Source organism: Melitaea cinxia, chromosome 5 (assembly GCF_905220565.1).
Source record: "Melitaea cinxia chromosome 5, ilMelCinx1.1, whole genome shotgun sequence".
Lineage (NCBI taxonomy): Eukaryota > Metazoa > Arthropoda > Insecta > Lepidoptera > Nymphalidae > Melitaea > Melitaea cinxia.
In genome coordinates this window covers 11,703,053-11,725,635 of record NC_059398.1, presented here as the reverse complement: position 1 = coordinate 11,725,635, position 22,583 = coordinate 11,703,053, and the positions used below count along the sequence as shown (strand labels likewise).

Sequence of the window (22,583 nt, the reverse complement as noted above, 5' to 3'; positions counted from 1 at the left end):
TATATATATATATATATATTTAAATGTATGTTCGGGGATAACTTTGTCGTTTATGAACCGATTTTGATAATTCTTTTTTTGTTAGAAAGACAATATCCCAAGTGATAGTGATCCCATGATAAGGAAACCAGGATCTGATGATGGAATACCAGAGAAATCGAGAGAATCCTTCGAAAATCGTGATGACGACTAGTGTGTTTGTTAATTTTTTTCGTCTACTTACGTTGTATTACTTTTACTAGCCCGTTGGCGCAGTTTATAGTGGCCCTGCTTTTTGTTCCGTGGATTGCGGGTTCGATTCCCGCCCGAGTCTGGATGTAATATATATATATATGTATATTTATAAAAAAAATAGCTATAACAGTCAGCTCTTACCTGTAACACAAGCATTAAGTTGCTTACAATAGGAACAGACGACCGTGTGTGTATGTTATATATTTTTTTTTTCATTATTTATTATTACTTGTCGATGTAATTGAAGTCAGTTTTTTTCGTTTGCAAGCAAACACAATTATCATTTTTGAAAATTATGCAAGTAGCTAATAAATTAGCGTTAAATTAGATTTTGTGTATACACTATTAACTAATTACATAAAAATAGTTATATTAGAATTAACAAAACAAACTCATTTAATTGAATATATTGGTATCAGGATGTAATAATTTTGTAATTGAATGTAGTAATTAATGTAATGTATCCTTCTCATACATGGAGGAAGCCTATGTGCAATAATAATGAGATATTATACTTAATCTTATTTTTAAGCGAATGAATTTCTATTGTGTGATGACTAGTAATAAATGACCGTAATAATTCACAGATTTAGTTGCATTTTCAAACAAAGAACCATCAATCTTCTGCAATACCCTTGATACGCAATATAGATATACTCGTAATCTACACTAATTCTTTAAGGAGAGTCAATTTTTGATTAAGTTGTTGTGTCTATAGTCTGTAGGAAGCTTAATCTCCAACGTCACTGCAGTAAGGTACATATTTCTCGAGGATAACATCCATAGCATGTATATACTTTGATATTAGCTATTTAATACGAGTATGTGAAAATATTGTAAGGCAACGTGTGTGAATCTAAGAAAAACTATTAAAGCTTATTGTATTAGTTCGAAAAGATCATTTTTTTAGACTCTATTATAGTGATTGGCTTACACTGAAGCCAATAATTTTTTTTTTTTATAAAATTAGTGCCTTATTAATATTTAGCAGTACTAGCCCAAGTTTTACCTTGCAACCCTCCGCCTTTCGTAAACGTATAACTGCTAGATTAATTCCACTCGAATTTTTAATTAAATTTATCAACACAATTTAAATCAAAGACCACACAGACACACACACATATATTTATTACATACACATATATTATTCTATACTATTTGAAAAGAATATATATAAGCTATTGAATGATTTAAAAAGTTTACTTTTTTTCATTTATATCTTTATATTTAAAATAATAAAACGCCTCGAATTCAGATAACAGGAATTTGTGTCGATTACCCAAAAACTTTGTAATGCTTTAATTTTCGTAATTATTTTCTTTTAGTTTTAGATTATATTTCATATTAGGTAATAAAGTTTTATGTTATTATGATACGTAAAGCTTTTTCAACCATGGTGGATCATTTGTTACGTATTTAAAAAATGTCGTCACGTACATTTTTTGTTATAAATCAATTTGTAATCAATTTCTTAAAAGAAGAGATTTTTTTTGTGAATTGTATTTGTTTTTGCGATTAAATTTGTTTCACTTTTTAAACTAAATTGTTAAATGAACTAAAAACTGTTTAGATACATATTTCAGAGACATTGTTATAAGTTTTAAAACAATAAATAAAATTATGCAAATTAAGTTAATCAAGATTTTAAGGTATTACTATCGAAAAGTATTTTCAGAATCAATAATTATTCAATTGCCCATTCGTGGCAATTATTTTTGTATTTTACTGTTCTATTTTTTATCCTGATATAATTTATCCTTATATGAACATAAAAAGTCACTTTAATAGTATAATAAATTTATCTAAAAATAACTAAAATACTAAAAAGCGTTTCACACCACAAAATGTATGGAAGGTTTTGGTTATTTTGCTAGCCTGCTCTTGTACTTATCGGTCCACGACCTCCAATGCACATTCTCGCCAACGATCCTATAAAGCAGTCTAATACTATCTCAAATGCATATATTTATGAGTGTCAAAAGTGTAGTCGATAGAGGGACCTAAAAGTTATCGAATTGGTGTGTGGTCCGTGCAGTACTCGGTGCAAGGAAGGCGAGTGGCGAGTGACGGTGTCGTTTTGCAGTGCATGCTGGTTTGAGAATTGAGATAGTGGTGCTTGGAACAGGTCCGGCGCACGCGCGGGGCAGAGTCGCGCGGCGGCCGGCAGCGGAGACCCACCGGCCACGGCCCACCACTCAGTGCACGCGCTGCCTCGCCGCCGCCAGCCTGCGTGGCTCTCGTTACCACGCATTCTCGTACGCCGCAGATCGCAGTCGTATACGTTCGATATACGATCGAAATCTAACTTCTTTTGACTCGAATATATTTTTTTATTAGCGATAACGCTTGTATTTACATATGTACTGGTCATATCGGCATTTGTTTACATTTTCTTATGTGCCATTTTTCGCTCAACTTAACGAACTTTTCCAAGTGTACTGAAAGTGAAGTGTGTATTTGAGTAATTGATAACTGAAGGAAAAGTCCGAACTAATTTTTAAGGTAATGTTTTGATTATTTTATACGAATAGTTGGTAAATTACGTAGTCATCATTAATATATATATTTTTAATTTTATGTGGATACTTACCTGTAATTTTATATTAGAAAGTTGCATATGAGCAACCGACAAGTTGACTTCTTGTACACGTCGGTATTTATGAGTATGGAAGTACCTACTTATTTAAGTTGATGTTACTTCATAGTACGCATACAGTAAGTAAATATAGCAATATATAATAAAAATCTACTCATTTGATACTAAAAGGAATCGTTTTTATATAAAAGATAAACTATCAAATGTAAAAATTAAATTCTAGGAAGACTTGCTCGAATATTTGCTAATTGATTTTGCATATTTTGCCTTAATGTGCGTAAATAGTGTGTATTTTATTCATAACTGCGTAATCTCCCTACTAATAAACCTGTCAATGATTAAGTGATTTTTATATGATTTTAATAAATCTTGTTTTAACATAATTAAGATAAAAAATACTAATAACTATAAGTATTTCGGATATTAAGTGGTTCCGCGTTGATTAACTTTAAAATAAAATGTAGATCATTAAGAAAAGCTTTGAGTTCGAGTTTAATTTTCATTTAAAAAAATCATTTTTTATAATTAAGTAAACATATTTTAAAGTGCAATCGTATCAATGAATTTACTAAAAATAGTACAAAAGGCTTTGCAATAGTTACAATATATCATGTCACGATTAAGAATCTAAATCGAATCTTGTACTATAATTATAGTAATGATATGGCTGCATATTTAGTTTCAGTAAAAACCAAAACAAAGTACCAAAACAAAGGACGGTCGTGTATACTTTGATATCATAATTTTTAAATTTTCGATAGTCGATATCGATACACGAATAATGCTAGATATGAATACTCTATGATATGCTAATGAAAATTCAGATTTTAGAATCTAGGCGACTTCATCTCTCATACTGCTCAAAAACTTCCATAGTAGTCATTTCAGAGTCTTGTGATTTCATAAAAAAAAACAAATGATAAGTGTTCAGTTTTATTTTGCCATATTGATGAATCATTTTTACCGATGTACACACAAACTTCATATAATTTATTATTAGACTTTGATACAATAAATGAAGTGCTAGTGTTAAATGTATTGGATTTTTGACATTTAATAATTTTTTGAATTAACGTCATATTCGTATTGAGTGTTGTGAGTGTTGAGTATTCATGTAACTTTTTTAATGTTAAAAAAATAGACATACATACAAATATAGAGTTTCTGTATAGTTTGTAATCGAATATTCAATGATTAATTTACTTTATACTGCTACTGTATATTACGTAGCATTTTGGAGTTCAATAGCGACTTAGGTGAGAAGTTAGTTTCATAATACACTTTATGGTTTCAAAGTATATTTAGTAGAGTAGTTGCTTACAATTTGTATACTAGAGCAACGTATTAGAAATAAAATCTACACGAGATTAGTTATACACTTTCCTGCAAGGTAAAAAAAAATACAATCATAAAGAAAATTACGAAAAAGTTAAAGTGGTAATTTATAAATTTTAGTGTCCTAAAGAAGTAAAACAACACAAAGTGTAATAAAATAATAAAATTGCAATACTCGTAAAATTAAACATAATTTGCAACATAATGTGCAACATAATTTTAAAAATCAGTACAAAATCTTGAAAATAGTTCAGTGATTCTGATTTGAAAGCCTAAAAAAGGCGCACTGTTTGTTGGTTTTGTAATAGTTTTCATTTTAAGTAAAAGAATTGATACCTTCGTTCGTAAAGATATTATGTTTACTTGTTTCTAATTAGTTACTTTAAAATGTTACCATATATTGTAACAACATTCATTTTTAAGTGTGAAACACAATCTAAACGACATCAATCGATGTTATCAAAAGATAAATGACAAAAAACTTTAATCATTGGCTAGATTTTGTTATTGATTTGAACAAAGAACAGTGCATTCTCTTATTGTAGAAATAGTTGAATCAACCAGACATTCATCGAGTGTCAATGAACATTAACAATTTATATACCTATTACAAACTGAATAAGTAAGAAAATTACTAGTTGTGATTCATCACCCGATCCTAGTAAACACTCGTAGCAAATATGGTTTTTATCAATCATTCCGTATGTTTCATCATATGTGAATGAAAAAATTATGAGAAATTATCTTTGTTGAGATTTCGTAAAAATATTTATAAATCTGTAATCTGTATTCGTATCATATTGCTAAAAATAGAAGTTATAAATCGTAATATAATTTATTAACATATCTAAATAACTGTTATAAAATAACATTTTTATTGAAATAATTTACCTTACAATAATAAGTTTAATTATATAATAATAATACAAATTTAGAAACAATATTATACCAAATATAATTTTTACATTCTTGAATTATATGGCGAATGTAACATTTTTTTTTCTATAGACAATTATTATCAAAATCTCCTCAAACTATTAAAATTTAAGTATCCGATTGTAATATAAGAAATATATGCATTCTACTATGATAAAATATTTAATATATTTTTTTTCTGTCTGAAATAAACAGACGTTTCAGGTAATCTCTGAAAAGGCTAGACCGATTTTGACGGGACGTTCACTGGCAGATGATATTACGAGTAAGTTAGACTACTATTATTTTATCAAAATAAAAGAGGTACACCCCAAGAAATTAATAATATCTACATAGACTCATTTTTAAGTAGCAAATTTTTGAAATATTTTACTTATTTCAATTCTATTAGACTTGCATAAAAGTTAATATTTAACGTTTTTCACACAAGCAATTCTAATTAAAGTAGAATAAAATTAGTAACTTCAAAATATTTATAAAAAATGGAAGTGTACGCCATATTTACTATAAATATATTCTAGAAATACTTCAAAGAGTTGTAAGTAATCATCGTCTCGGAAAATAATATCATACAATGATACTAATGAATCATTCAATTACATAAAATTATGGAGAACATTATTTGAGTCTTCAATAAAATGATAGCTTAAGTAACAAGTGATTCACAAACATTCTTTTCATTACTAAGAAAATGATATCGAAACAATTTGTGATTCGTGAATGGATCGAGCGATTCATAACGTTGGTGTATATATTTGTAATTATGATGTTTTAAAAATCTAAAGCGGATAGAGTCATTTTAAAGTATTTCTGCTTCAGCCTGTAATATCCCACTACTGGGCATTGGCCTCTTTCCCCATGTAGGAGAAGGATCAAAGCTTAATCCACCACGCTGCTCCAATCCGGGTTGGCGGATATATTCCCTACTATGAGTAACGATCGCTATCAGGTGTACATGATAACAACAGGGACCGACGGCTTAACGTGCTCTCCGAGGTACGGTGGGGAGACCCACAAGGACTGCACAAACACCCAGACTACGGTAAACACCTGTATGGCCAATACAAATGTTTGTCATGTGCGGGGATCGAACCCGCAACCGCCAGCGCAACAGGTACAATCCATGGCTAACCTATCCATGGCGTAACCGTTGCGCCAACGCGGCGTCTTAAAGTATTACAAGTCTATTAAAACTACAAAGTGGATCTTTTTCAGCTTTTTTTCACTGATTTTGATGAAATGTAATCTTCTGTCTATATATTGTTTCCGGATTAGATGTACCGCAAGAATTATGGATATGATATATTATGGATATATAGATGCGGTTATGAATAATTACGATTATGAAAATTTAACATGAAATGATGAGTAGGTTTCTGTTACTACATCCAGGTACATCATCTAAATGTGCATAAAACTCCTTAAAGCATTTTTAAAATGTTAAAATACATATTTAGTATTCATCATCAATGCCTAAGGATATAGTTTCATGCTTCTAAAGGATCGTTTTATTTTAATCACGTGATATTTTTTTAGCAATATTCAACCTCTACGTTTGAGACTACCCACCACATCCATAAATTACGTGTAATTTTTGTTACAAATACTATTGAAATTTTTAGAATATAATCTACTCGTATAATTTGATTAAATTTCGGAAAATGAAGTGTTGTGATAAAAGTATTCAGACATTTGTTAAGTTTGAGTTCAATGAAAAATACACACACGTGATAACTCATTACAACACCTCCCTCCTTATAATGTTTCCTGTTTTTTTTCCAATTTCCATACATACTAATTTTAGATCAATAGCCCAAAATAAAAAGTTTACTACCTCTAATATTCCAAAATCGGACGAATATGAAGAACTGTCATACAAACATGTGAGAGCCCTTAGCCCCTTTAATCCGACCCAATCGAAAATCCGCTTTTAGCAGACGCCTATTACCAAATTTCGTTTTTATCTGTCCAGCGGTGCTTGGGATTTCGTGATGAGTCAATGACCGAAACGATTTTGTAAATGTATTTATGAGTAATAACAGTTATATTTAGTAACCAAAATTCAGTTATTCATAGGCTCAATATCTTTCTTAATATTCATCGTTTTCAGCGAAAGATAATGAGTCATAACAGTTGTTCAGGCAGTCCTACCCTTACTCATATAAAATATTACTAATACACCTATCTTATCGCTAAATCCATCCGGAATTCTTACAAAAGCTATTTCAGGACTTAAAAGATCCAACATAGGTATGTATTTTAATTATTAATTTATGATTGATGAATAATACAAGGACTAATTAAGTGCTTTTTACTGTCTGATTTACTTTTGTAATTAAAATAAATAAGAAATGATTTCTAGAGATTATGCAGATAAGACACCAATTCTTTGTGGTTCTTGATAATTTGATGATGCGTTGGCGCAACGGTCACAGTACTGGTTGCGGGTTCGATCGCTGCAAATCGCAAATATTTATGTTTGTTGTGAGTAGATAGTATTGCTACAGTTACAGTTTGGATAATAATCCAACTTAACTATGGATCTCCAATTTGTATCGTAATTCCGTTCTGTGGTTCGATTAGTATTTAGTAATTGTAGTAAAAATTGGGATACCGTTGAGTTGGTAGAGTCTAACTCATTCATATTCGTATCAAAAATTACCTAGATTGCATCATATATAACGTCGGTGATACATACAATTAACTTATATTACATTCAATTATTAATCTAATAAATAATTGTACATACAATAGCATCGATAAAATGATAAGATATCGTTTTGGGCGTGATTCGCATTGTTCCTAAAGCATTCAAAGAACAAAAGACTATTTGGCGACACAAAATACCACTAAACACGTTGAACGATATTTTAGTCTATAATTTGAAACTAGTAAACTCCTACAGACGATAATGTCTCTGTTATTGCGAAAATGTAAATTAGCAACAATTGAATACCGCTTATCGTAGAGCGTCATCAATATGCATGACGTATATATGACTATCACCTTATCTATATATGTAATAATTTAAGGAATTTAGATTTTATCAGATCCTCCTAAAGAAATGATTGTTTTCTTCATTTTTATCTCGATTGCTGCTATTATCGCAACATTCCAATACTTATTACTCAATCATGTGAAATGTCTACAATTCACTTTATTGTGATGTAATATTACAAAATGTCATATCGTTAAACTTTAAAATACTTAAAATATAACTAAGGTTTGATCAAAGTACCAAAGTTGAGAATCATTCGAAAAGTAAAAAAAAATGTATATTACTTACAGGCAGATGCAGTGCGGATGCCAATGAATATCATGACCTACTTATTAGTTACTCGTACTAAAAAGATGACGTCATTCATATTACAGATCAAAGTTATAATTTCATTCTCTTAAATGTTTGGTAAGATACCAGATAAATATTTCTCGGTTGCATATTTCTTGCTCAAAAAAAACATAACAGACAATGGAAGAAAGCTTATAACGTGTAAATAGCTTTTCAAAACATGTTAATGTTAATGTTATTTTAAATTAATGAATAATTAATTAAGTGTAATTAGAACATATTCTAATTAGGCGTCTTATCTGAGCTGTGTATTTATCGCTTTCTGCCCGTCAGAGCGGAATATTTACATGACGTTGTAGGAACTATTATTATATTAAACTTAGTTCAATATCATTGTATTGTTATTATCCGCTGCACTACTGTTATTATATTTAATTCAATTTTTCTTTTTACTTTAAACCAATTTATTTTATAATAAGTTTTTGTTTACAATAAATGTTTAAATATTGAGCAAAGAAAAATGTACTACAAATTTATTATAAATATCATCATCACTTACCATCACTTCAGCCCACATAGTCACCACGCTGGGCAGGCGGGTTGGTGACCGCAGGGTTGGCTTTGTCGCAAGGAAGACGCTGCTACCCGTCTTCGGCCTGTGTATTTCAAAGCCAGCAGTTGGAGGGTTATCTCACCATCGGTAGGCTTTTTAAGTTCGAAGGTGATAAGTGGAACCGTGTTATCCCTAAGTCGCCTCTTACGACACCCACGGGAAGAGAGGGGGGGGGGGGGATATTCTTACAGCCGTAACCACGCAGCAAATATGATATAAGTTATAAATATGATATAAGTAAAATTAAAAATTGAAAAAATTAATATAAATTCTGTACATTATGTGTATATCGGGAAACACGGGACTAAAATAATTTATTAAATTACATTACATTAGTTAATTAATCTGTAGGTAAATCAATTTCAGCCACAATTTGTCAATATAATATAGTCACAATTAGTTAATATCAGTCATAATAACTATGCACTTTTAATTAGCATCATAACGATGCAAATATTGATTTAAATATGTTATATATTTAAATGTAATGTTCCTTTAAATGCACGTATAAAGTTTAGAATGACCGCAGAAAATTATTCATAGTTGTGTCAATTCTTCCGAGTGTAATGAATCAAGTATTGTGAATTGCTGAGACGTAAATCCATTCATTTTATTTAATTATATTTAGAATGAATGAACCCTTCGACCCTCTTATCTAAAAGCGCTCTCTATCCGGGCGTTTTAAGTTTTGCAATATGAGTATAATAATGCAACGTCTACTTTTTACTACCGCGGTATTCTTTTATGGTAGTGCCTTTTTTTAAACGAATAAATTTCAAAAATAAGCCACCACATTAGATTTTATCTTGATAAATGAATTCATCGTCAAAAATGATTTACAATGTAATCTCTTTTAACTATTGTTTTTTATATTTATTATTGTAAACTTATGGTTATATTTTTCGTATACATCTCATTCTTATCATTATCAAGTGGTATGATGTATAATAAGTCAATCACACACGAAATTATAGAATGTAAGTAAACATATTGAACAGGATTGATTTAAAGACCAAAAGATTGTGTTCAGTGTCGGGCGGCCTTCTCTATAGAATCTGCGTTCTGAGCCGATGGTTATCGATGGTAACTTAGTGAAAACTTAAAAGGACATATTTTATTTTTTACTTGAATTAAAATTAGACAACAGCTTGTATGTAAATTTCATGTTCATTTGATTTTCTATCGAAATAATTATACCTACGTGTTTTCTAACACACAACACAACCACACAATGTATTAAAAAAATTGAAGATTTTTTATGAAAAGTCATTTTTTTTATTAAAACGCCAATTACTTTTGTGATAGTGTATTATGAAATAAGTTTTAGTGTTAGCGGAAGATTGGCGCTATAGGTAGGCAGTCTGTATTTTATTACTAGTTAATGGTTGAATGATGAATTAATGAGATAGTCATACTATTTTTTATAAGGTATATTGATTGTGACTATTTTGTATTATATGTACTTTGTTTCACTAATGTTTCATAAAGTTGAGAAGATACAATTGACTTTTTGGCGCCGCGCCGTTGAGAATCTAACCTCAATTAGATACTTTTAGTATTTCAAATATTTATTATTAAGTGAGTAGTGACGTAGTTCGCACGACATCGTAAAGTTCACATTATGCTTTCGTTAACTCTCATTATGTCCTTACATGTTATTTTTGAAGGCTTTATTTATACTATACGTGCTGACAAGACTGTTGTACTATAATTACATGTTTATTATTGGAAAACATCCGTTGCTAATATATTATTATTATCGTATTCATCGACTAACATATATTTTTATAAAAACGTAGGAATGTTAATAGAATCGCATTGGTATAATGTTTACGTGATGTTACAAAAGCAAACATAACCACGATTATATGAAATAACAATATTTAATGTATAAGTAAAGTATATAATTTACAATATTTACTTATACGTTCAAATATTTGTGTCCTGTCTGGGTGTTCGTCCTTGTGGGACACCTCCTACCGTGCCTTCAAGAGCATATGAATCAGTTACTCGTATTAGATGATAGACATATAATATTGATCGTATTTATTAGTAGAAAATATCAGTCATCCCATAATTGAGTAGCTTAGCAAATCAATTTTCAACCATTGTCCTATATAGTTGTGAAGTAGCGATATGGGGTAGTCTTGAAGATTAGTGAAGCGAATGACATGTGTCACGAACTTAATATTGTTAAAATTATGTCACTGCTTCTACGTTATTTGCGTTTTGTAAATTTATAAAACACGCTTTACCCGGGTACTTCAATTCTCTATAGGCAAATTTTAAATTTAGAATATATGAACAAAACACGATACGATTTCAGAGTAAAATTTTAAGAAATTAAATGCTCTAATTAATCCCCGGAATTTCCTTTAATAATAAGGATTTACAGGAAACCTCAAATTTATCAGTTTTTAGTTATTGGAGAATCAATCTTAAGTCTGGGTGTTAGGAACTACTGTTCATCATGGGTGAATGTAAAAAGTGTTGGTTTCGACTTGTTGGCGACAATCAGGCTGCGTGGGCCTATCGGTTGTGGCGAGGTCGCGCCGCTCACCCTGCTATCGCGGCCACGCATCGTGCGTCTCATTATACCTATTAATAAATAATTCATCTCATATCGAACAAGTGCTAATTTTATTTCAGGGCAACAAACACCTATCAATTTTTGACCTATTTATTGCTGTTAATAGTATACCCGATGATTATATGTAAAAACTTTTCGTATCAATCCATTGTTAATTGATATTAAATTTTACTATTTCATTTCATATTTCTAAACAGATAAGGGTATGAATAAATATTTATCTTATAACACACACACACGGTCGTCTGTTACTATGATAAGCAACTTAATGCTTGTGTTACAGGTAACAGCCGACTGTTATAAATATTTTTTTTTGGTAAACATACATAGAAATAATACATATATAAATATATAAATACAAATATTACACCCTGACTCAGGCGGGAATCGAACCCGCAACCCGCGGAACAGAAAGCAGGGCCACTACAAACTGCGCCAACGGGCTAGTCAATGAATGGGTTGATAATTAGATTAAGCTGCTATTGTGACATGATGTAATCGAGTGCTTCCTGGTAATAGATATAGTTCTGAATTTATGTATCTGTACGTATAATCCATAAATCGTTATTGTTTTAAAAAATTTGGCCTCTTCAAGATATACCATTACGAAATAATGTTGGGGCACTGACCTTTTCAGTTCGAGGAGCTGTTTTATCAGTTTTTTTTTAAATATACATTATCAATATTTCAAAAATTCACATTGATAAATATTTTATTGTTTTATTTTTATTGAGAATTTTATCAATAGCACATTTGTATAAGCAAAGAATTGATAATAATCACTTTTATTATTAATTCTTTCAATCTGCAATATGTTACATATATACGATTGCGACCACATGTTGCGAGTCAATACTTTGCGGTGTAGATTTTTCCTTTTCATAGTCTTAATCAAATCGCATTGTATTCTATAAATATTTATTATAGTATAATTAAAATAATAAGGATGTCAACGCATGTAAGTATTAAACAGTCTCCAACAAAACTATATATACACATATGTTTAGATTATTATCGTACTAAAAAATATTCACTTTTTTAGATAAAAAATTTAAAGAAAGACAAAAATGGATATTTAATTCACAATTATTTATTTTTTCAAGTAAGTTGAAGATACCACCGATTCGGAATATGGTAGTAAGGAATTAAGGATCAATTAGAACGACGCCGACGTAGAATTTTCACGGTGTCATTGCAACACCACAAGTCCACAACCCACCTTTTTAATATGGATGTTTTTTACATATATAATTTACTAATATAGCGACTCGACTAAAAGCATTGTAATATCATTTACGTTGTAAAAATAAATTAATATACAAAAAATAATATTGAAATGACATTGAAAGTACAAAGAATAAGGTAAAAAATAAATTAATTAAATAATAAATATCACGTAAATGGGTGTTGACAGATGCATGCTTATTTCGTTGAGCATACAAGATATTTCCTTAATTAATTTATTTATCAACTTAAACTCTAAAAGAGATATCTAACAAATAAATAACTTTATATATCTTGCGCTGTGTCAGATTTCTTTAAAGGGTAAGAATATACATATTTAAAAATTTCTTGTTAGTCATAAAGTAGACATTAGAAGTGATTTAGGGTTAACACGTTTAGAAAATATTCAATGAAGTCTTTCACTTAAAGTTTTACTTTATTGATTAATATATATCCTATTGTTTAGTACTTAAACGGGTTAGCGGTATTTTAGTAACCACGCCTTGTTCAATACATCCTGTGCCACGCCTAATTTACACAGTTACTTGTGTCTAACTCATGCTTAGCCAATCAATTAATAATGTCACTATGCTAATATGGCTACGGGTACAAAAGGCGACTACTTAGTTACAAAAGTTTATTTTTAGAAATAATAATCATAAAACGAGCTTTACAACTACCTAATAATTGTCATCTATTGCCTATTAAAAATATTTTATATGTATAAACAGTAGGCTGATTAGACTGTTTATTAGAATTGATAATTAATGTTAAGGGCCGGCGTTTAAATTTGTTTTTTATTAAGAAAGGTTTGTAGAAGGATGTCTCGTAGAAATGTGTTAGTAATATGAAATAGAAATAAAGTTCGACTTTGTTTCGACTTTTCAACTTCGAATTTCACATTAATTCATTTTCAGATATTTTTTTTTGTACTAGGAGAACTGGATATTGTTTGCATAATCACCTTACATACACGTAATATTATTCAGATATGTATGTTTTTTATGATTATATGTGTTTTTTTATAATGTAAGTAAAGTGTAGAAGCGTCCTTTATTTCACTATTTCCACCGCTGCCCACTTCGTTGACGGTAAAACTTTTATTTCCGTCAAGATCACAGTGGAATATGGTAAAATGAATATCGAAAATGATTTTTTTGCACTTACAAAAAAAGAGTATTCTATGGTGTTAATAATAGTTTGAAAGTCATATTTTAGTATTCTGTACCATAATTTGTAATATATTTAGTGCTAGTCAGTTCTTCAATTACAATTTTCAAACTGAATTTGTTTTAAAACACGTCAAAGGTAGAATACTTATAGAGTGTTGTAAATTTTTAAAAACTTGTCTATTGGATATTTTAAAATAGTAATAAATATTTATAATATTTATTTAAATAAATGTGTATGAAACTTTTAAACATATTATAACATTAGGCAAACGAAAAAAAACGACTTCAATTACATCGACAAGTAATACAAAGTATACAGACGAAAAAATCGTCAAGTAAATAAGCATTATCAAAGACTACTCTAAAAGTTGTAATCAGATCTCGGTGAAATTAATTATTTATGTATCAGTTATATAAAGAAGTGTATGAAAGACATCCTCGTTTGTAGTCGTTCGAATAGTTTCCGAGCACGACACAGGCGAATTTTTTTGTAGCTTATTACGGGATTCTGGGATATTTTCAGAAAGTTATAGTATCCAATTGGTATCACTGCAAATTGGTTTAGTATTAAATCTCCGTAAATTAAAAGTGGATGGCATATAGTAAAAAATATATTAATGCAATTTTATTATCATCAGTCTTTATACTAGACCAGCTTCTGCCCGCGACTTTGTCCGCGTGGACTCTGCTCCTATTAGTCTTAGCGTGATGATATATCTATACAGCCTATAGGCTTCCTCGATAAATAGGCTATTTAACACTGAAATAATTAGCGTGTTCAAGCAAACAAAGAAACAAACTCTTCAGCTTTATATTATAGTATAGAAGACAAGTATTGTAGAAATATGTTTAATTGATTCAATTTTTACTTGTTTACTATGTTTTTTTTTTTGTTACTACGGATCCTACGTTAGAATTTACGGTAACTATATCGAACTGTAAGGAAAACACATGAAACGCAACAAATGAAACTAATATTTTGTGACAATTTTGGTTTGTGTATATACTTAACGTAAGATATAATTTATTATAGGTATTGTACGATATTTTTTAACTTTTTATCGTTATATGATAATAAATTGAATAGCTAATGAATAATAATAATTAGTAAATTTATTTGAGCAAATAACTTTTACGAATCCTCATATAATACTTTATATTAGTGCAAAATTATAACGCTCTATATTTAAAAGCCAATTTTTCCACTGTGCAGCGGTGGCATAATCCACATTGATGTTCTTCTTCCTTTATCCCTTAAACTATGCAACCCAACAACAAACTATTAATTTGAGTCCTAATTTATCTTCGCACAATAGTTTTGATGATGAACTTTTATTTTTTAGGATTAATATCACTTAACAAATATTAATTTTTAACTCAAACTGCCAAATTGTTGCTTATCTAACTGAGAAAGATATACAGTGTCACGGCCTGTTTTACATCTGCTAAATACTAAAATGATTGTATAGTTGATTTGTATTAACGTATTACTTACCATTACCTATATTGAGAAAGAGGCTCATTAGAGGGATGTTACAAGATGAATCAATCAGTAATACCACAACAAAAGCATAAGCTAACAAAGCGGCGTGTGTCTTTTCCTTTTGTATATGTGCTTTTTTTCCCATTTGTCTTACTATAAAAAATAATAAAAATAAATAAATAATAAATAAATATCCTATAACACACACATAACGTAGGTACACACACGGTCGTCTGTTCCTATGGTACGCAACTTAATGCTTTTGTTATAGGTAAAAGCCTACTGTCATAGTTATTTTTTTCTTCGATAAATAAACTTAGAAATAACGCGTACATAAATAAATATAAATAATACTCCTAGATTCGCCGGGGATTGAACCCATAACTTCGGAGCAGAAGGCAGGGCTGCTACAAACTACGTCAACGAGCTATTCAACACAGTTACAGATGCAAAATTTCCTGAGTTCTTACTCATTAATGAAAAAATATAGGTATATTAAGGACAGTAGCATTATACAGGAGAATCATTTTTCAAAATCGATTCAGTAGTTCTCTACATCTCTTCAAACAATCTTATAAACTCTACCTCTTTGTTTCATTAGTATAAGATTGACTGTCTCATAAGTTTATAAAATTTAATAATGTGTTCAATATAAGTGTTAATGTACATTAATATGCGATCCGTTATCTTTCGTATAAAATGTATATTTCTTACTATATAAAATTCAATTTTCAGTAATGAACGGAAGACTCATCCCAACAATAAATGCCATAGACACATACTTGACGGCCCAAGCAGGATGTGAATCCTGTGTCGGTGGTCTAGAAACACAAAAAGCAAAAACTCAAACACCCAGACAAAAGGAAACATCTTTATGGCCAATACAAAACTTTTTCATATACGGAGATCAGAGTCAGTTGCTGTGACCACTGAACAAATGCGTTGTCACTTGGGCATTGAACACAGCATTTGTAATCAGGTATAATATTAATCTTATTTTATAGAATACAAGTTATTATAAAATATAATCCAAAAATGCTTTATAAGGCTAATCTGCAAAAATAAGTTTTTCAGTTTTTAGGTTTATAATAATAATTTAAATATAAAAAAAAGACTATAAATCGTACCAGAAACCGTCGTCAAAGACCATACAAAACACAGTAGATATAGCTATAGTTGTTTATTTTTCGCGGTGTGTGAATGTCCTTTAAAACAAAAAAAAAAAAGATATTGAAACCGGCTTACAATTAACGAAAACTACGAACAAAAAATACAGATACAGTTTTAAATCCTTTTTTAAAGTTAGTAAAAAAAAAGAATTACTATTGTGAAACTGCTTGTTTGTGAGGTTTCGCCGTTTTTTTTCAGTTGCATTCCTAGTTCAATAATAATCGTAAATACCAACAACGATTTAAAAGCTCTTTAAAAATTCGAAACGAGAAATAAGCTAAAAAGTTTTTTTTCATTGAGTCTATAGTTAGTATAGTTTTCACGTAAAGTTCACGTAAAACTTGATTGAAGGTGTCACAATATATAAAGGCAGCTGCACACAGACTATATTACATTCTACATATTTAGTTAACCATGAAATTTCTAATAGTATGTCAATCTAAAATTTATAATTACTTGTGTGTATAAAATTTATAATTACTTCATGACGATTTATTTACCTAAGAGACATGGTCTTTATAATTTTTAAATACGATAACTCAACAGTGTAGTAGCAGTGACATTGTTTTTCCTCGTATTTGTAGAGGTTTAATGGATATCTTGTGTTCAAGCCCGTTGATTGAATTAGCCGGTACCAGTCGACTTTAATCAACGGTATTCGTTGTTTCACGCGTAAAATTTTTAATGTTTTCATCGATTTCATAAAAGGTTCCGGGTTATAATTTAGAGTAATTTATTTTTTGTGATTTGTTTTTAATAAATAAGTCTTAGGCGTTTTAATAATTAATTTTTTAATAACTAACAACTTGTTTACACATTTATCATTGAAGTAAAAAAAGACTTTCAAATAGCATAAATATATGTGGGTCATCATCATCATCATAATCATTACAGCCTATACAGTCCACTGCTGGACATAGGCCTCCACAAGTTTACGTCAAAAATAACGTGAACTCATGTGTTTTGCCCATAGTCACCACGCTGGGCAGGCGGGTTGGTGACCGCAGTACTGGCTTTGTCGCACCGAAGACGCTGCTGCCCGTCTTCGCCCTGTGTATTTCAAAGCCAGCACAGTTCGATGGTTATGCCGCCATCGGTCGGCTTCTTAAGTTCCAAGATGGTTGTGGAACCTTGTTATCCCTTAGTCGCCTCTTACGACACCCACGGGAAGAGAGGGGGTGGCTAAATTCTTTAGTGCCGTAGCCACACAGCACCCGTAGCCACACAGCACTATATATATGTGGGTATCTAAGGCGAAAATTGTAAATTGAAACAATTGAATTGCTCAACGCCGTTGGACAAGAGCAAAAAAATATTAATTCTACATTTTCTGTTCTATAGGAATTACCATTCGCACTCAGATTACGTATTTCCAAATAAATCTCAGATAACAAAAGTAATTACGAGTTTTCCTCCAATATTTGCACAAGATAATTCATTGTACAGTAGTTCGTATAGGATAATCGCTATGTTAATGAGGCCCCGATATCTTAAATTTATTAAACTAACATGAGACTAAAAGACATGATATTTATGAATAAATAATACCTGTGGATCCCAAAGTTAACTATTTCATAAATTAATTTGTCTCGGTGTATACGATTATTACACACTCCGTGGCATATATTTCATTTACAAAAACAAGGAAACAGCCCGCAACACGGAACTACACCCCGAGGTGATCTCGCCCTTGCGGAACGTCGAACTTGCCGAGAAAAAACCCGATCTTGTTTCGCCGCTCGTGTACAGTTAGGTGGAGCATTAAGTAATCGGAGCCGAGAGCATCGAGATAATGTTGCGCACGCGTGAAATATATACGAGAGTTTTTGTTGCGACCGCGTTCCGTTCTGGGACTGGTATGCGCGTGTCACTACGAAGATTCTGACGGCGAGTAGTTTGCCTTACAGCGACCTTGTGCTGCCTTCGCTCCTCTCGACCTCCAGCGCTTCTGTGAAAGTAGGTGATGATTAACGCTGCGCCGGCGCCGTGACAATCTTCTTATTCGAGCCCTATCAAAAAAGCGACTTTCTAAATCTCGTAATCTTCTATCCGAGATGCATATGGAGATGATGGATAGTAAAATTATTAACAGTTATCTCACGCTAGCTCAGCAGCTTTACTTGAATAATTTGTTTACATTTATTAATCTAATAAATGCCGTGAGCCACCTGCAATTGCTTAAGGTTCTCACAGTTAATATTTACTTTCCAGGCAGGTTTATTGATCAAACAACTAATAACTAACAACGTGAATGTTATCCATATTGCCTTGTTATAATTAATTAAACATAGTTAATATTCTTCAATACGACTTCTCATGTGGTTTGGAAGGCTGTAATAATTGTCATTTAAAATTATGTGTCCATAAAACTTTATGTATGTGAGCACAATCATATTTTTAGTACTACGTTATAATTAATAACGATATTATTACGACTATCAATATCAACTTTCATATTGAAATTTATGGATGCCATTCAATAAAATTTATAAACAAATAATCCACTTTTAATTTAAGATCGGGGTCAAGTACCACGAACAGTACAGCATACTGAATAGTTGTCGTAAAAAAGTTATAAAAACAAATTTAGAAAAATATTAAACAGCATCATAAAATGCAGTTAACGGTATTCTTTCGCCGTAGATATTAATTTAGTTTCTCAACCATTAATTAGATCTTAATACGATTTTATTAAGTTATAATATTAGTGAACATGCTTTTCTTCCTCTTTTCTACGTTTGCATTTTCTTTGAATGACTTTTCTGTTCTTCCTAATTTTGGCAATCTTGTCAATACATAGTAATCTATAATATAAAAATGAGTCGCTGAATGTGTTGCTAAGCGCAAAACTCGAGAACGGTTGGACCGATTTCGTTAATTCTTTTTTTAAAATATTCCTTGAAGTACGAGGATGGTTCTTACGGAGAGAAAAATTCTAAAAAAAAAAGTAAAATTTCCTGAAAAAGTATAAAAACAACACTTTGCTATACTCCCATACAAAAGATTTGTGATAATACTTAAAAGTCAATTTGAACTTTAATACCATACGATAAAGTTTGTGTTAGGCGATACAAAGTTCACCGGGTCAGCTAGTTCAAAATAAAATTAATGTAACAAATTGCTACTTACTGCTTGATATTAAAAGACTGTCACATAAGAACTAGAAATCTTAAGGGCAAAAATTGGCCTGGTTAAATATATATTTTGAAAGATTATCGTAGTAAAACATTTAATCGACAGTAATCTGGAGAGGACTTATCACATTCTTTCTTATTCTTCATTTTTATTCATTTTAGTTTAATATACTGTAGCTATATTGTATTAACTCAATGATGATGAATAATATGCTATATTTCGTAAATCTCAAAAGAAAATAAACTATTTCAAATTCTTTCGACTAGAATTGAAATTACCAAATTACATATAGTAAGGGAGACCGAGGAGAGTTGAAACAGTCTGTATCAACTCGTTTGCATTTTACTTTGCATTGGTGTTTTATTTTGCTTGTTATTTTTTTTTTTGTTTGTTACGGTATACTTGGGGTATAGGCTATGCTTATTATTAAAATAAATTATATTACAAGAGTTGTCAAAATTGCCATTAGTAGTAAACGTAAGGATGCAACAGCTTGAGTCCGCCTAATGCTCACGAAGCTTAATAATCATGATTGTTTTAACCTGATGACATTGATTGTTGCACTATTTAAAGTACAGCTCTTAACAACTATTATCTAATTCGAGATTTCCTAAATATAATATTAAAGTCGTAAGATGAACGGTAATTCCAAACCTTTAGTACTATTATTTGAATTCGTTTTTTCGGGATTTATACCATGTACCTTTTTATCTTTGAAGCTCCGATATTTCGGCGCAGTTGCATGCGCCATGGTCACGGAAGAACTGTTCGATTATTGCGGGTAGATGTTATGGGCAGACATATCGGTCTACCCTCCGTCTCAGTCTTCTATTACGCTCGATACCGGTACCACTGTCTGCAAACTCACTACTTACAAATAATGTTAAGAACCTTTAGTACTATTTAAATCTTGGATTAGTAAACTGACTAATTTGACGAAACATAATTGTGTTTGCTCGCAAACGAAAAAAAACCGACTTCAATTACATCGACGAGTAATACAACGTAGATCGACGAAAAAATAGTCAAATAACTGCGCGTTTTTCAAAGATTACTCAAAAAGTAGTTATCAGATCTCAATAAAATTTATATGTGACCACATGACAAACATCAGCTTTCGATTAAATTAAAAATTATTAAAATCTGTACACCCAGTAAAAAGTTAATGCGGATTTTCAAGAGTTTCCCTCGATTTCTCTGGGATCCTATCATCAGATCCTAGTTTTTTTATCATGGTACTAAACTAGGAATATCCCCTTTCCAACAAAAAAAGAATTATCAAAATCGGTACATCCAGTAGAAAGTTATGCCGTATATATACAACGTAGGTCGACGAAAAAAGCGTCAAGTAAAAACGCATTATTAGATATAACTCGAAAAGTAGTTGTTAGATCTCAAATAAATTTAAATGAGACCAATTGACATACACCACCATTTGATTAAAAAAAAATTGTTGAGATCGGTCCACTCGGTCAAAAGTTCTGATGTAACATACATAAAAAAAAATACAGTCGAATTGAGAACCTCCTCCTTTTTTGGAAGTCGGTTAAAAATTGGGGAAAAGTTATTATGAGGATAAAAGCTTAGTTTTTTCGATTTTTTACCTAATATTTTATAATTGCAAAAATATCGATTTTGGCACGTAAACGACTACTGAGAGGGCTAGTGGATTTCGAAAGTGGTAAATTAGCAATAATCGCAAACTCGTCACCGTTTTTATATTGCAAGAAATTGCGCTGTTTCAACTCACCTTCGTTTGAGCACTCCCCGCTCTCGTCTACGTAATAAATACACTTTAAAATTGCTAGCTATTTTCGTCATTAAAATGGTCATAAATTAAAAAAAAAGTAAGATGCAAAAAACTACTTTAGTAAAAAAAACAACATATAACTTGCCTGTATATACAGTAATACAAATAAACTTAGCATTGATCGCTCGCAAAAGTTCACGTGTGTCTCATTTGAAACGGATTATGTTTTATTCAAAAGCCGGTAATTTGTCGTATAGTTAATTTTATCAATGGTTTGCTAAATGCTTTCGCGGAAGTTATGTCGTGGGCGCTAAAATATTCCCATGTGGAAACAAAGCACATTCTTTTAAATGCTTACCGCTGCTTTCCAGGAGATCAAACACGGTGGTCGCTAGACTCTACATAATCTTACTTTTTAGTAGTATTTCGGTGTATTTTGAGTGAGGTTGTTTTGTGTCTCAATACCTATTATGGTAACACACGTTAGTACGAATTTTATGTGTTTCTAATATTCATTTTATTTTTATTTTCATTAACTATATACAGTCAAAGGGTTTTTTATGACTTTTTGCCAAATATAAATATTATGTGTTTATTTAAACAATAGTTTAAAATATATGTGTTTACTTGGAAAAGGAAATAACAAAAGAGGTATATTATTTGTATATATAGTGATATAGATTTTGTTGTAAAACTTCAGCCGTGTAACACTAATCTTACAGAAAAAAAAAAATAGTTGTGGAAATCTTTCAACGCTATAAGATATAAAAAAAAATTATAGGATGTTTTTTGTTCTGGTGTATGTGCGGGTACCATCATTAGCTTTTGCTCTAAATTTAATATAGGTATTTCTTGATGGATTAGAAGAAAGTATTGCAAATTCCACGCGCTCGAGTCCGCACTCAAATATATTGTAAGTACGAGTATATGTACTGAATATAAAAAAATACTAACAAAAACGTGGTAATGGAAAAATTAAACCTTCAGTGTAACATTAGTCATGGAAAACAAAATGATAAGGTTTATAAACTTATTGGCAATGTAAGCTTATTCGTT

At 30.7% G+C, this 22,583-nt stretch overlaps 1 long non-coding RNA gene across 1 annotated transcript in view; it reads left to right on the top strand.

Moving 5' to 3' along the window:
• Positions 1-2,433: 2,433 nt before the first annotated feature.
• LOC123653604 overlaps positions 2,434-22,583 on the top strand; it is a 31,463-nt gene continuing 11,313 nt past the window's right edge. The window contains exons 1-3 of the long non-coding RNA XR_006743127.1: positions 2,434-2,736; positions 5,297-5,366; positions 16,208-16,451. This is a non-coding gene — a long non-coding RNA (uncharacterized LOC123653604). The remainder of the gene's footprint in view (positions 2,737-5,296; positions 5,367-16,207; positions 16,452-22,583) is intronic.